The 17,479-nt window shown below is 45.9% G+C and overlaps 1 pseudogene across 1 annotated transcript; it reads right to left on the bottom strand.

Annotated features, from left to right (window-relative positions):
- Positions 1–7,676: 7,676 nt before the first annotated feature.
- On the bottom strand, positions 7,677–9,141 carry LOC308336493 (endoplasmic reticulum membrane adapter protein XK-like; annotated as a pseudogene). The gene has a single exon. The product of its transcript is annotated as an endoplasmic reticulum membrane adapter protein XK-like (transcript).
- Between the last annotated feature and the right edge of the window lie 8,338 nt (positions 9,142–17,479).

Raw genomic sequence — 17,479 nt, forward strand, 5'->3', positions numbered from 1 at the left:
GATTTAGAGAGAAGAGAATCAGATTAGATTCTCCCGCAGTGTGTGATGCAATCAGATTTCAAAATCTTAACGTAATTCTCCTGTGGAGCCCAGCTTATAACTCTTTTATAAGATTATCCATTATTATCCTCACTCCACTTACAGGTTTATGTCTGCTTCCACATCAGGCCCAGTTGGGATTCATGAGATTATGAGAGCTAAAGGAGGTTGCACACATAGAAACTCCCCCTACATGTGTTAAAAACCGTCCTAGACAGTGGCCACTTATTTATCACACCGAAGGCCCTCCTCGAGAGAGAGAGAGAGAGAGAGAGAGAGAGAGAGAGAGAGAGAGAGAGAGAGAGAGAGAGAGAGAGAGAACATTTGAGCGGGACAATTAATTTCAGGTGCGCTGCCAATGGCTCCCATCTCGGCGTTGTTGTGATTGGTTGTGACGTGTTAGCTCTGATGGCAGAAGTATATCGGGCACTGGGGGCAAAGTATAGTGGATGAATGATAGGTCGAAAGTGACGCCGTAAAGGTACGGTCGGTCACACACCTGCGTCAGAAGTGGACGGTTCCTCAGATGCCAATAAAGTTGCCCTTTGTTCCTGGCTGGGTTGGCCCAACGCCACCTGTATAATATGATCCTATATACGGTCGTTTACTCTCCGGGGCGATGGCAGTGAAGCAACGCCACCAACTGACACTGTGTTATTATCACACACCGCAACCATACAAAAACACTGAGAACAGCTCAGATGGCATTCGGATGAACCCTGCAGACTGCACGTCTCTCTCTCTCTCTCTCTATCACTCCATGTCATCTGGAATGAAGCCTGTGCGTCAGCCTTTGCATCCTCCAAGCTGCACTGTCGATTATACTAAACGTGTCAGCCCAACCATGCCTGTGCTGCTGCCTGCTTCATATAACCACCTGCATCAACAATCACTCAATCAGTCACACACACACACACACACACACACACACACACACACACACACACACACACACACACACATGCATGCCGCTAATTAATGGGATCGTACAGAGAATTGAGAGCAGATGGCTTCACTACACAAACCAATATAATCACTTTGCTATCGGTGACACGTTCTACGATCCCTTCAGAACATAATGTAGAAGGTTGATTATAGTAACAATGTCGCCAGGATGAACTACCCACAATTATGTTTTCACAGATGTCTCGTCTCACGTTAGTGAATGAAATACATTTTTAATCACACCTGTGTGGACTGAGCGGTGCGACTATACTTTTATTGTGATAGTTACTGTATACTTCACTGTACTCTGTACTGTACTGTATGGTGCAGTTTTATTTGCATCATTATTTATTTCATTGTTCTAGTTATAGTGCTCATGCAGTGTGAAAGGCTGTTCAACAGTGCCACTTTGGGTCACCCAGTGGTATTGCAGCTGTTCATACTCCAAACAGACAAACATACATAGACACAGGGACACACAAAGCCAGTCATTGGAGCGGTGTGCGCCGCTCAAAATACTGTTCCACTGCGGAGTGAGTGCAGGAATGAAGGAAATTCAGCAGCATCTAGATGTGTATATAGAAAGAAGTACACACACGTTTTCTCTTGTGCATGCTGCTGCTTGTGCTTTGGAAGTCGGGTTCCCCCATATCCCCCCCGGCAGACATCATTATCCGCGGCACAGTGTCCTGACCCACATCGAACACCCCCCCCCCCCCCCCCCCCCCACACTTCCAGCCAGATCAACACCAGACCGAACTGCTGGAAAAGGGACTTTCCTTTGTCCCGACACTGGATATCTATAAACAACAAACCAACAGGTTAAAGAAAGACCTTTCTCAGTATCACCGCAGATTGAAACTAGCTACACACTTTGGAATGGACCAAGGAACGGAGATACTGCCTTTTCGACCAAAATCAAGCTGGGAACCGTCTGAGAATTTAATCCCAAGCAGTCTTAAACGACTGATGCAGAAGGACATGAATACGGTAACACGCATACCAGGACACATTAAGGAAAAAGATAATCTCACAATAGAACAAACCAGGGCACTTAGGGAACTAATCAACAACAAACAAATCATTATCAAACCAGCAGACAAAGGCTCCTGCATAGTCATTATGGATAGACATCAATACCTTTTAGAAGGTGAGAGACAGCTCAACAATCAGGACCATTATAGGCAATTAGACCAACCCATTTACATGCAGACAGCTACGAAGGCCATAGCCATCATAAACAGTCTTAAGGACAAAAGGCACATAAACGCCAAACAACACCAATACTTAATAGGACAGGATAGCCCACGGGCTAGGATATTTTATCTTTTACCAAAAATACACAAAAGCCCGGATTCATGGACAATACCATATGAAATTCCACCCGGGAGACCAATTGTGTCGGACTGTGGCAGCGAGACGTATCAGACAGCAGAGTTTATTGAATATTTCCTGAACCCACTGTCGATAAAACACCCCAGTTTTATAAAAGACACTTACGATTTTGTGGACAAAATTAAAGCTATTAAAGTAGGAAAGGAGGCCCTTCTATTTTCAATAGATATAGACAGCCTCTACACAAACATTGAAACAGAATCAGGACTCCAAGCAGTCAGAGAAGTCTTTAGTAAATACCCAGACACAAGTCGACCAGAGGAGGAAATACTCCAATTACTAGACTTAAATCTAACCCAGAATGATTTTTCCTTTAACAACAAATTCTATTTACAAATCAAAGGCACGGCCATGGGAAAGAGATTTGCACCATCTTATGCAAACATTTACATGAGCATATGGGAACAGACCGCACTAGAAAAATGCAGACTTAAACCGACACATTACTATAGATTTCTAGATGATATATTTGGAATATGGGAACATAGCCAAGAAGAATTCCAGGAATTTATTGATGTTTTAAATAGCCATCATAGATCCATAACGATAAAATATGTGACACACACAGAAAGGATTGACTTTCTTGATGTAACAATCTTCAAGGGCCCAAACTTTAACACAAATGGGAAACTAGACTTAAAAGTATTCTTTAAAGAAACAGACACTCACGCCCTATTACACAAAACGTCATTCCACCCGACACACTCCTACACAGGAATAGTCAAATCACAACTACTAAGATTCCATAGGATTTGCACGCAAAGAAGTGATTTCAAAATAGCTTGTAAAACTCTATTTAATGCCCTCAGACTAAGAGGATACACTAGGACCTTCCTCCGGAAAGCCCAAAAAACCTTCTTAGAAATAAAAGTGCGAGATACAGGCCCCAAATTGGCCCTGATAACCAGTTATTCAACACAGAGCACACTAGCCAACAACAGAATAAAAAGGAATTTTGAGAACCGAACAGACGATCTTCTAAAAGATTATAAAATTATATCGGCCTACAGAAAAAATAAAAACCTTAAAGATTATCTAGTACACAGCAAACTAAAAGAAATCAACACACCAGCACGCCAGGGACCAGAATACTTCAAACCCAAACAATTAGTAAAAAATAGAACCACAAAACGCGTCTTGGAGATTAAACAACAAATAACAGCCAGAACCAGCAACTGCATTTATTTAATCACATGTGAAAAATGTGGTTTACAATATGTCGGAGAGACAGGTAAAACAATAGGTACTAGGCTGGGACGACACAGATACAATATTAACAATGCCAAAAAGACAACCACAAGATTGGTGCAACATTTTATGGCGCACGGCATTGGAGCTCTAAAATGCGCTGGACTTCAACACAATCCTAACTGGACAGTAGGACAAAGACGTTTTAATGAAAAACAGTGGATTAAGAACCTCAACACGGATTTTCCTCGAGGCTTAAACATGCCTAAAATTAGATCTTGAACACTAAAAAACTTAAACTCAGGATTAAACTGGAGAAATCTAAAAGTGATTGGATCAGACTTCCTTCGGATACATGGCGAATGCATTTATTCCTTGCATTGTGCCTACACATGTCGCGACCTGCGGTCGCGACATGTGTGGGCACAGTGCACTGAAATCTTTTAATTCCCCCCCACACGGGCTGCATGTATAGCACCACAAATTAGCTTCACATGATAGCATCAATTTGCCTAATGGCCAATCTTAACTGCCTGAATACAGGCCAGGACTGGGGGGGGAAGAATTGGTTGTACATTAGAGGCTCCCTCTGATGTTCCCCAAATGGCTTTCTTTTTTTTTTAATATTATTATTATTATATAAAGGCTTTTTTTTGTCACACTCCATGTAAACATGAGGCGCTTTCATTCGCCCGATGGGATGCTCATGCATAATGTATGTTGTGTGCATTATACGTGTGCGTCTTATAGAAATGACTGTGCCGAACATGAGGGGAAAGGAACAAATCCAATCAGGGAACAGCTGGCGGGAGACTGAACTTTTGGCACGAGCCTTTTCCACTCTTTTGTATGACACTCTTTCTACCCGACGGCTGGGGGGGGGGGGGGGGGGGGGGGGGAGTACATTGTGTATTATACCATTTAAGCAAATAATTTAAAGGAGAGCATAGCAGAAGGAGTTTGGTGGACTTGAACTATATAACATTGTCTCAACACACAAACGGAGTGGAGCAAATGTGGTGTGCTTCAAAAGGCCCGAAGCATTTAAACATTTATAATGAGAACTTGAATTAGAGAATTTCCCTATAGATTTAGTCATCCTGAGATTACATGTTCTACCGTTTTATCATAGCAACTGTTGCTATCATTTGTTTCAAAACAAACACACTCGTGTGAAGTGCTGTAAACAAACATTAAAAGCATAGACTTGGCAGCCACATGACATCATTTTTAGTGCTCTAAACAAACATGAAATGTCCAGAGCCTTGGCTGCCATTATGACGTGATTTTAAAAAAGCCAGATGAACAAAACCTCCAAATGAATAATACTCTCTAGGATTTGGACCGACTAACTTCAGATACTGGATGCTCTAAATTTAGAACCAGGGACAACAGCCGCAGTGAAAGCTACTTCAGGGCCATGGACAGCGGCCGCAGACATCTCTGTATTCTCTCTCTCTCTCTCTCTCTCTCTCTCTCTCTCTCTCTCTCTCTCTCTCTCTAGACATCCATTCGCACTGATTGCTCTGATCAGCGTGACATTATGGGGCTGGATTTGAAGGGCCAAAACATGACGTCTCAAGGGGCGGAATAAGTGGATAGAGTGGATCATAATCATCATTCAAGCTTATAATTGCGAGATCTAAAGGTCAGAGGTCCTTTGACGAACGAATGACTGTGAGCTTCAGTTCTTGTTTCCCATTACTATGGGAGGTCGAACCAATTAACATATTGTTCTCCTTAAAACGCAATGTGTGTTTCCCAGGTGGTGTGGTACAACTCCTTTTTTCTTTTTAAAGTGTGTTAAAAGTGTTATGTTTAATGTAGTCTCTCAAGACTTGCCTCGCGTCAACACATTTTTCAAATTTCGAGGAACAACAGGGGAGGCGCTGTTTTCCCGAATATTTGACGATGGGATTCTCAGATTGTGTTTAATGTGGCCACACCCACCAGTTGTTCATTAAGTAAACCTGGTTTTCAGGGCGGTGGTGAAACAGGTGATCTTCCTGAACTGAAGCTGTTGTTGTATATGATAAAGGGAGGAGGGGTTATAGGGGATGGGACGATGATGTCACTAATGTGGGGGTATTCAGATCGGGCCTTTTGACGCGAAGGCTTTCAGCTTTCAAGAAGAAACCAAAAAATACACCACACCTGGGGTGAACCTCCAAGATTCAGAACCCATGCAGATTGATGTATAGTTGGTAATCTAAGAAAAAATCCTTCATCATTAAAACAAGAAGAAAAAAAAGAGGAGCGATATGGGTCTAAAATTGGATCAGTGGTTTCTTGTCATCATAAGCCTATATGGAGCCTCCTCCATCTGCGTGCAGCGCTTGTTGTGGCCTTTCTATTAACAGCGCCACGCCATCCATCTTAACCCATTCTGGCCGGGAACCCATTCTGGTGTCAGCATCATGTTATGCTTTAGCTATTGAAAAATAGCAGATCTACAAGCTCATAGCGCGCCACCGAGTGGCGCGCTACGAGCTTGTAGGTCTGCTATTTTTGAAAAATCGAAGAACGACTGACATTTTTTTAGAATCTGATCTTGGGTCAGAATGGGTTAATCAGACCAGTGTGTGTCCAGTGGAAACCTCGTATGAATCTGATCTCAGGTCAGAATGGGTTAACCTCCTCCGCTTTGATTCCCCTCATCAACCATCCACGTGCCCTTTAGTTAGGTGCGTTTTGCTGCCTGTCCGACTGAAGTGCCAAAGCCATAACTCTTCTTCTCCCTCTCGGCCATGCGGCGGGTCAACAATTAATTTGGCTGAATGCCGCTGCACTGATGGCCGTGGGCAGATGAGCTCCACTGAGGACCGCTGAGGCGCGGCAGGCCCGGCGAGGTGCAGCCGAAAGAAAGATGTCTCGGCTGTCATCTCTCACCTGCACACGTAACACACAGCGCCGCGACACACAATAATGGTAGTCATATACTGTACGCAACTAAGTAGGCTACATTTTCTTAAGAGCGGCGCAGGCTGCCACATTTTATAACTCAATGGCCGAGCTGGCTCTTAGATTGAAAGCCATTTTGGCCGGAAACTCCCGGTAAGGAAGTACGGTATAGCCTACAAATACGATATTTAACGGCTGTCATTTAATCCACCCAAAACATATACTTTTGTAAGCGAGGATCATAATATTATCCCAAAACTATATTGGCCCGGTTTCCCAAACGCATATATGGTGTAAAGACTTGTAGTGCTGCACATGCTCAGGTGCTCCTCTAGGCCGCACACAGAAGCCTGTGAACATAGACATTTCGTGTATAGATGTGCCACGCAATGGTAGGCCTCAGGTCTACCATTCTGAAATGTAATTTAATACTATTTGGACTGCTGGACAGCTGACAGTAGTCCAAATATTATTATATACATTTTCAGAATGGTAGACCTGAGGCCTGAGACCTACCATTGCGTGCATGGAATGTCTATGTTCACAGGCTTCTGTGTGCGGCTTAGCTGTCTGACACTATTTTGAGATGAACATGAAGGTAATTCTATTTAAGCATTTAAATTAATTATTTCGTTACGTAATTAACAACAATCAATTACGTAATGTTGTAATTAATACGGAGTGACGGCTTTCGATGGTGACGTATATGTCGATCAGTGTCGGATGGATTAAAGGAAATGTATATGTAATTTGTAAGTTGATTAGCGGTATACTGTGGTTACTTTGCGTATGCCCCGTTTGATGCGTATGTATCGTAGCAGCATATGACGTCGGGGTATAACTGGTATAACTAGCTGTCAATGATGACGTAATAAAGATGTGGATTAAAGGACCCAATGCCAGGGTGTAATTGGTTTTCGATGGTGACGTAATGACGATATGTTTTCATCAAACGGCGACATACGCATCGAAGCACTGGACAAAAACTATTACTTGCTCGCTCTGCTTGCGCAAGTAATACTAATAATAATAATAATGATAATAACAAAAAAAAGATAGTACGTGTTAAGAAATAATTGTACAGGTTTAAGAAAAAAACAAACGACAAACGGGTAGCTAACTGGTTTTGCGAAAGCCCCATTGTGTTCCACGTCTCCTCTCCCTCTGTGCCCTTGTGTAAAACACTAGCACGTGCATCATGTATGACACTAGGTGTCGTCCACGATGGCTGTCCCCTGGTCTCCCAGTGGACTGACGTCGGTGTGCTGGGCGTTCCGGGGGTCCGACGGGTCAGGGTTATCCTCTTCTGGCTGTACCGCGGCGCTCTGCCCGCTGCCCGAAGAGGATTCGCTGGAATCACGAGTCGAGGCGTCGTCCCACGCCCTGTCCGCGGGGCAGCAGTCGAACAGCACCCGGACGCAGACGTTGCGGTCCAGCACGCGTCTGCAGGGGTGGCAGAACTGATAGAAGAGCAGCATGAAGAGCACGGCCAGGACGTAGCAGGCGAGCTGCGCCGCCAGTAGCTGCGTGGCGGGGGCGTGCAGGGCGTGCAGCGCGACCGCGACCTCGGACCCGGACCGGTTGAGGTACCACAGGGCGTTGAGCAGGACGTTCTCGGCCAGGCGGCCGTAGTAGTACGCGGCCAGGAGGCGCCAGTTCTCCTTCTTCTCCACGAAGTCGTCGCGGGACAGGTCCAGCTGCAGCGCCGACCAGCAGACGACGTTGACGCAGGCGTAGAGCAGGGCGAGCAGGCAGAGCGCCAGCCGGGAGACGCTGCGCTCGCCACCGCCGCTGCTCTCGCGCGGCAGCGAGCCCCGCCCAGAACACGGCCCAGGGCACGAGGAAGAAGAGCAGCAGGTTGGCCAGCAGCACGGGGGCCAGCCAGTGGCCGAGCGCCGCGGCGAAGAGGACCAGCGAGGCCACGCGCGTGGCCACCTCCAGCCCCCGCCACAGCGCCATGCACAGGTAGGCCGCCGGGCCGAAGCGCACCTCGTATACGTCCCCGTAGCGGAGCCGCACGTCCAGCAGGCTGCACGCCAGCGCGCCGTACACAGCCGAGAGGAGCGCCACGGCCATCAGGGCCAGCCGCGCGCCGTCGTGCCTCTCCGCCTCCCGGACGCTGGCGTACGCCTGCAGCGTGAGCTGCGGCGTGGAGCCCAGGAACGCCTGGACGACGGCCGTGAGCCTGAAGGCGTGGCCGTGCGTGGTGAGCATGCGCCCCGACTGGCCCATGGCCCACTCCGTCTCCTGGCCCACCTGGCCCTTCTTCAGGCTGATCTTCTTCAGGAGCGTGAAGTACGGCTCCTCGTCCGCCGCCGCGCGTCCCCTCGCCCTGGCGTAGATGACGAGCGTCTCGGCGCACCGGATGACGGGGCCCAGCAGGAGGTGCGCCAGCAGGATGCCGGGCGTGTTCCTCCGCACGTCTCCGTGGAAGAACACCAGGACCATCTGGGTGACGGCGGTGGGCACCACCATGAACGTCACCGTCAGGCCCATCCAGAGCGTGTGGTCCCGTCTGCTGTAGACGTTGCACACGAACGCCGCCATCACAAACTCGACGCAGTGCAACAGGGTGGCCAGCACCACGGTGACCGGGAGCCGCGTGCGATGGTGGTTGAGTGTCACTTCTCCGTCGTCCTCCGACGCGGCCGAACCATCTCGAGCGGACTCCATGTGCGTCTCTCTCTCTCCCTAAGTCGTTTTTTCTGTCTTTCTGTGTCTTTCTCTCCGTGTGTCTTTCTACGTCTGTGTGTGTGTGTGTGTGTGTGTGTGTGTGTGTGAGAGTGCACGCCTCCCTCTCTATGTGAATATGCATGTCTGGATTCCCTGTCTATCTCTATCTTTCTGGGTCGTCCTGACGTCACTCGCAAAACACAAATCGCTTACTTGCGTGCCACCAATGCCGGTTTGTTCATGTGCTTGTCCCACCCGGCTCCATTTCACTCCCAACGTATTCCCCGCAGTTCTCGGCGGCAGATTGCCACCCGCAGTGTGACGAATCTGCCGGCAGGAATTGCATGGAAGAGAAAAGGATGTCGATGTCTTTTCCTCGTAATCTTCCTTGACAATACCAGGGAAGAGCGGCTAAGGCCCTAGAGAAAGGCCGTGATCAGCTTCTTAAGTCTTAGTTTGTTGTCGTTCCTTCGTTTAGCTGTCAAGTGCAAGTTAAAGGCATATTTTCCTAAAAAAATGTATTTTTTATCAGTTTTTAAGTTGCTTGATTCAGTATTTAGATATTTGATATTCATTTTAGCTTCAAATTGTAACTTCAAATAATATAATATAATATTGTCCTTCTAATAATGCATGAGAAAACAAAAGACACGTCCTGTATGTTGCTTTCAAAGTTTGGGTTATTTAAAGGTGCTTCTCATGCTAACTGTATTAATGTATTAGTTTGGAGTGTTTCCAAGTATGACATTTTCCAAGTTCACTCAATGCTTGCACTTGTATTTGTAACATTAATGCATTAATGTTGCTTGTGTCTTGGCCACCACAGTAGCCTTCAGTATAGGCTTATTCAAATCTGGCATGTACAATTGCTTAACAAGCACAATGGTTTACTTTTGTTTATGCTTACATGCTGTAAACCTCTCAATCGGGCGTATTCTTTTGGAAGCTTCCAGACTGCAAATTGAGAACCATCACTGCATGCTATTTCAATGACCTTGAAACATTTTGTGAATTATTTCACTTGTACTGTAATCCTACCTGCATTTCATGGTGTAATGAAAATAGTGGCTTTGCATTGCCTCCGGCCCCTTCTGTCTTTTGCCATATGCTGCCCTAAATTCCTTCATTTTCAAATGCAAATTGACATATCTTTGTAATCAATGTAGCAGCAACTGTTTGTGCTTATGAAAAAAGATTGAGCTTGGATGCCGATTCGGTTTCCTCATGCCACCTGGATGGATGTCAGACTATTTAACATTTCAAATGTAATGTAAAGCTCCCAGCCCAATACGTGTAACCCGAGAATCAAACCCGCGGGTGGAAAGCTGACATCTTAACCACAAATCCAAAGGGATATGATCCCTATGAGGGGAGATGCCAGCTGATCTAAAAAAATCTGAACTGAGTGGTGCAACTACCCCACGTCTCTCTCTCTCTCTCTCTCTCTCTCTCTCTCTCTCATTAGCAGGCAACAGCCTATGCCCCTCTCTGTTTCTGGCGCCCCCTACTGGTACTGATAGGCATATACTGGTGCTCATTAACGTCACATACATATAGGTGACCAACACATAGGCGGACACGGACATTGCTGGTTGTAGGAGTGGTTGCACCACTCAAAAATAAGCCATATATTATTTTCACTCAAACGTGTCAAAACTGAGTTTGATCACGGCTGCGCGCCTTCAATTACTACTCCCTTATTTCAACAAAAAAATATTGTTATATTGTAATTGGGCAGTGAGTGGGCACCAAATAATCATGCCCCAGTTTTATACCATTTGTCATTCTTTGCCTATATAGGGCCTGTGTTGCTTCATTACCGCAAGGTGACACCTTCACAATGAATGATTTAGCTACTCAGGTGTGTGTGACCGTAAAGCATTTCATCCCCGTGTCAGAAACCCATTCAGCGATTCACAACTTCACAAGCTTACGGAGAGCTGTTTTAACCCATTCTGACCTGAGATCAGATTCTATACGAGGTTTCCACTGGACACACACTGGTTCTGATCAACCCATTCTGACCTGAGATCAGATTCTAAAAAAATCGTCGTTTTCATTTTTCAAAAATAGCTAAAGCATAACATGATGCTAACACCAAAATGGGTTCCCGGTCAGAATGGGTTAAAATAGACCTAATTATATGAGAACACACTATGAAATGTCATTCAGCGCTTTGCAAGACCTGCAGAATCATACTAATGGTTCAATGAGCCAACTCACTAAATAGTTAATGCATTGATGAATGGCTTCAGTGAATTATGGTATTTGAATCACTGGAGCCTGTGTGTGTGTGTGTGTGTGTGTGTGTGTGTGTGTGTGTGTGTGTGTGTGTGTGTGTGTGTGTGTGTGTGTGTGTGTGTGTGTGTGTGTGTGTGTGTGTGTGTGTGTGTGTGTGTGTGTGTGTGTGTGTGTGTGTGTGTGTGCATGCGCCTGTCCTTGGACTACAAAAAGTACTCACAAGGACGTCATGAAGTAAATCCAGTGAGAAAATATTTTCATCCTCATCCTCAATAATAGCTCAGATTTAGGGTTAGAATTCAGGTTTAGGGAGTACCACATGGGCTTATATAAAGGAAAATTGAAAAATGTGTGAAATGGGACATAATTATACTGCACAATGAGTACTTTCTACTTACGTTCATTTAAGTACATTCTGATGCCAATTATTACTTAAGCAAATTACAGAGTACTTATTTTTGCAGTATTGATATTTTTACTTAAGTAAAACATGTTTACCACCACTGCAAACAGCGACCTATAGCTCCCCTCACACAGCTCACACGGAGTGCAGTGCAGTCACACTCTGGCACCCTCCATTTCCTCTCATTACATCGTTCCCCCGCGGCTCCATCTCCTTCCAACCTCGGCAATAAATCAAATTATTTTAAACCTAAAACTGTATACTGTGTGCATGTGCGTGTTCTGCGTTCACACTTCCATGTGGGTTTGAAGAAGTATACAAGATCTGCAGGGGTACAGGCAACCTTTGGCACAAAGGAGGGTTATGCAGTGGCACACCTGGCATATGTGTGAGAGAGAGAGGATCTTTGGTTTAAAATAAACTATTTTAGTCAAATAAATTAAGTCCCTCAATTATGTTGTACAATTATGTAAATGATATCCTGCACACAATTCTACATTCATTAAAACTCTGAACTCTGACTGGGGAGGGCAGGGCGAGTCTGGGATATATGCAGTCTAATGATCATTATGTGAAAGACAATAATATTATTAAAAATAAGGGGAAAAAAGCGTAATATTCGTAGACAATCAACATATGTTGGAGTTTTTTGATGTGGTGCAAATGTTCATGGCACACTGACTATCTAGAAAATAAAAACATGGCACATGAGCATTTGTGCCTGTCGTAGACATACACAGAGCAAGTTCAGTCAGGGAACCTCAGTGCAGTCGCTGCCGGCCGTTAATTGGGCCGCCTCAGCATCACACTCTCATCCACATGATTCTGTCACGGTCCGTGACACGTTCTGTACTTAGTTAGTGCTTTTCCTTACTGTTTTCCTATGTTTGTTGTTGTTATGTTATGTTGTTATGTGTCTTAGTTCCAGTTGGAGTTTCCTTTGCACTTGTGTAGGCTACTGTTATTTTGTAGTACGTTTTGTCTCTTGGTTTCCTCTGTTGCTTTTGTTGCCCGTGTTGTCTCACCTGATTAGCCTAGTGTTTCCACCTTGTCCTGTTAGTTCCCCAGCCTATCCCAGTGTTGATTATTAGTTATGTTCACCTGTGCCCTGTTTTCCCTGTGTATTTATACTCCCCTCTTTTTTCAGTTCTTAGTCAGATCATTATTGTAGTCAGTAGTGTTCTGTATGTTCCTGAGTTTTGGTAATAAACTGGTTGCATTTGAGCTCCTCTGTCTCGACTTGACTGTCTGCGTTTGAGTCCTAACTCTCCTGCCTGCATGACTGCCTCGCATTGTGACAGATTCACTCAGCCAATCACACACTCACTCCATCTTCATACCGGCTACTTTAACCGGAGGTTTGCATTCCTCCTCCTGCTTCCTTGCTTGCTGCTGCTGTATCAGCGCGCCACTGTATACCAACCTGCTGCTCACCCAGCTACCACCTGTCGTTTTGGATCTACTGTTTAGGTATACGGCGGATTCGGAGTCCCTATGGTCGGGGCTGATGCGCTTGACCAGAGTACCTAAAAAGCAGATCCAATACATCGCCAAACCATAATATATCGCTTTCTGTGCCTCCTCGACCCTCCCCCCCCACTCCCGGGGGGTCCCCACGATTATATTGGACACATGCGCACGTACGCCTTCTCTACCACAATTCTCCGCACCCTGCTCCCTGTCACGTTACAGCCAGCCATAAACGATGCGCATAAAGTGTTGCCATATAGTCCCCAATGCACCAGCTTGGCAGCAATCTCTGGGGGTCACTCTCTACTCTAATTAATAGAGGGGATTATTGCCGGGTCCCTGGGCCTCGCTGAGGCCTCGCTTGCCTTGGAATAGGGTCATTATTGGAGAGGTAATGAACATTGATCACGCGATGAGTTTTGTTTTGTTTTGTTTTACTTTTTTTTCCCTTCTTTTTTCCCTTCTCTGGGAAGTCCGTGCTGGAACTGGGGATGTATACTTGATTTGTCGGTGCATGACAAACGATATGCGATCTACACTATGCAGGAAAATCTCTTCCAACAGCTGGCTGTTTGCTGACAGAGAGGCTGCCATATGCCAACTTAATCAGACCTTGCTGCAGTTTGTTTGTTCACATGACACCTGTTTTCTATTACGGATGCAAGATTCATACAATAACAAACTGCCCAGTGCCCGCCCGCCGTCCTCAACATCCTGCCGTCCCGTCACTGTGATTTACTTTATAGATCAGTGGTTTTTAAACCGGCGGGTCCGAGGGACCACCAGGGGTCCTTGAGAAGGTTCCAGGTGGTCCCCATGAGCTAAATGGTGGAGAGTTGGTATAACCAAATGGTCATTTATAGATCTTTAACTCTTGAGAGTCTAAAATGAAACCAAATGGACCCTCATGGGTCCATTTGGTTTCATTTTACGCTTGTAATTTACAAGAAGTCTACACAATTGGATGTAGTTGTTATTTGGATCGTTTATACAAAATATTCAAAGTTTTGGGGTCTGAGAGGCTAAATCTCATCAAATGGTGGTCGGTGGCTCAAATGCACCAATACATAACGGGCCTGGCTATGAAAAGGGTTGAAAACCACTGCCTTAGATGCACAGAGGGAGCATTGAGTATAAGTGCTCAAAGAGAGAAGGATTTAAATCACCCCTGTGAATTCATGAAAGACATGATAGAAAAAGGGCAATATACAACATGCCAGTCAAACAGAGCAGAGTTTGTTTGCATGCATGAATTGATTCCAATAATGAATTTTCCTTCTTTTTAACACAGTCTGTTTTATGTCCACGCTCACAACTTTCAATCACTGTATTAGTCAGCAGCATTGCGCCAGTGCCACGACTAAAACATACTTTTGGGGCGTGCTTGGGAAAACTCATGGCTGTAATTAAATGATAAGGTGTTTATGCAAATACATCAGATTTTTGTCAGCGGCTGGCTGGCTGCTATGGCTTAATGAGGTTGAGATAGTATACAGATAATTGATTAAGCACGAGAGGCTGTTATACTGTCATCCCACTCTCTTCTCTTCCAGTGTGCGAGCACAGTTTGTCTCTGTGTTATCAGTCTCTGTTATCAGATCGGTTTGCAATGTAATATTTGACGCAGCGAGTGTAATCGGAGATATTGTATGAGCTGACTGACTGCATGCTCAGGAAATGATTTACCAGTGAAGGTTCAGTGATGGTAGAAGTGCTCCAATTTTGGGGAACACATGGGTCTCTCTCTCTCTTTCAAAGTATAATAATGCACGCACGCACGGACGAACGCACACACACACACACACACACACACACACACACACACACACGCACAGCTATAACCTGCGTGTTAGAGCAGCCATGATCTTACACAAACAGCATTTGTCAGCTCATTTATCACCCCTCCCCCTGGCTGTCGACTCTCATCTTCCACTCCGCTCTGTATCCCTGTATACGTCTGAGAGGTGAAAAACCCATGTGACCTCCACAGCAGAAAATAACCCCCACTTATCTGCACTTATCTGCCAATGTCAGCGGCAATAATTGCTACTTGACTGGCCCGCGCTAATGCCTCGCCACCTTTCATGGAAACGGAAACGATGTGAGTGCCATGCATGCAAAAAATGGCTACTAGTTGTTTTTAGCCTCGTTAGCAGCAGACAGCAATGTCGAGTCGACCGGTCGGCATGACCAACACTTTCTTAGGCTATTGTGACGGACTGAAGTGGGTGAGACGGAGACAGTGGAGAAGTTTCACGATTGAGGTGCGCAGACTCTTTTATTTATGAGGGGAAATCATAACAGTCCCAGGCAGAAACGAATAGTTTTCATAATCCTCATGGGGGCCCAGCATGCCTGGTTTAGCCAGAGGGGAGGGCAGTTTTGGACAGTGTCTTGACTGTCTTCAGTGCGGTTGGGTGCAATTCCCCCGAAAGTCCTCATGGGGGCCCTGGCCCTCCGGCCCCCACAGACTCTACGTCACTGAGTCCAGGGAATGGGGACTTGAATCACGGTCCGTTGGCCACACGGTGGCGTCAAAGGTCCCTCGGCCGTATCTGCGAGTGAGATAGAAGTTAGTCTTTTTTTAAACAACAGAAAAATATCTAACATATAAATCCTCCTCTTCGGGGCTAAACACTGTCTCCCGGCCCGAGTCGCACTCTGGTGAGGTGGCGGTGACAGTGAGGTACAATAAACAGGCTTCTCGCCTCTTCGGCCCTCTATAGGTTCTACAGCAAACAACGGCTCCACCGGCGAGTTCGGGTAAATACACTATACAGGGAGGTGGTCTATAACATAGAATAACACAGTTCGTTAGCTGCGTCCTCTTCTCCCTGCCGGGGTCCTCGGGACAGGTGTTGTGTCGCTCAGGTAGGATAATAACACAGGTGTGCTCCCCGCCTCAACCCAAAGGGTCTCGCTATAGCCTCCCCATCCGTGGCAATATATAGCCTGAGCGGAGTCTTCGCCTTTAACGGCTCCTCTTGACTCGTCAGGTGAATGATATGTGAACAGTGGTAAGGTTTCTCTCACGACCTTGTTTTACGCGGTGTCGGTCCGAGGTGGCACTAGCGGCAGGGGGACGAGGAGTGGCGTGGCGTCCTCTTCCGCCTCTCTCTTCCACCTCGCTTCTCCGTGTCCGGCTCCGATCCTATAGAAGCCTGTCAGATAGAGTGGCGATGAGGACATGCATGCAAAGCGATATAACAGTGGGGCGCGTGTATGGGAAACATAGTGTCGCTTATACGACCCGAAGTCTCTCGTGAGGCGTGCCTCTGTCAGTTCGTGGTGAACCAGCTGCTGCCGCGCTCAGAGTGAGAGCGGCTTTTATACTCAGACTACGGCTGGCGGTGATTGCTCGCGGCATCATTTCCGTCTGGCCTAGTATGAGATTCGGCAAATACACCTGGCCTATCGCCTGCCCGAGTGGCCTTCTCACGCTCTGACGTGCGTTGCGACAGACAGCGTGGCTGACTGGCTGGTCACCATGGCTCACTATAACAGGGTTTTCCTACTGAGATCACACACTGTAAAGAAATAGTCTAATCGACCATACATTATCCAAAGCAAATGCGTTGCACTTAGTTAAACACTAAAATAGGCCTATGTCACTGAAATCGAAATATGCCACTGAAATCATATCATAACTGTTTTCCAGTCAAATTGCTTTGTTTAACAAAACCTGAAACAAAACCTGAAATTTGTTTTGGTTGACTGAGTATTACAGTATGTTGTTGTTTCATTCAAGTGTTTGAAAGAGTTATTTATTTACTGTATATTGTACAAACTATACATAACCTAGTCTTCACAGCGAGTAGGCTAATGCGCATGAAGGTTTGAGCTGAGAATTCCTGTGTCTGGAAAAACCTGCATTGTTTTGACACGTATCTATCTGGCCCTCACAGCTCACATAGCAAAGCACAGCAAAAGTTCGAACATCCACATATCTGATGGGGTTATATTAAATGACCCTGTCTCGTTCATTTCCACGTCCCTGTGCTCTCCCATTACTATTCCAGTCTCTGATATGTATGTGTGTGTGTGCGTGTGTGTGTGTGTGTGGGTGGGTAGTTGCAGTCATCCCAGCACACCCTGCTAAGGGCTATTTTCAAACACTTTTCGCAGCAATATCAGTCAGAGAGCATTGATAGAATAATATAGGACAAATTAAGAGCACTTAATATGCCCACAACATTATGATGCATTCGAATCCCTGGCCAAGCC

The sequence above is a fragment of the Protomyctophum bolini genome (assembly GCF_963924005.1).
Source record: "Protomyctophum bolini genome assembly, chromosome: 21".
Taxonomy (NCBI): Eukaryota; Metazoa; Chordata; class Actinopteri; order Myctophiformes; family Myctophidae; genus Protomyctophum; species Protomyctophum bolini.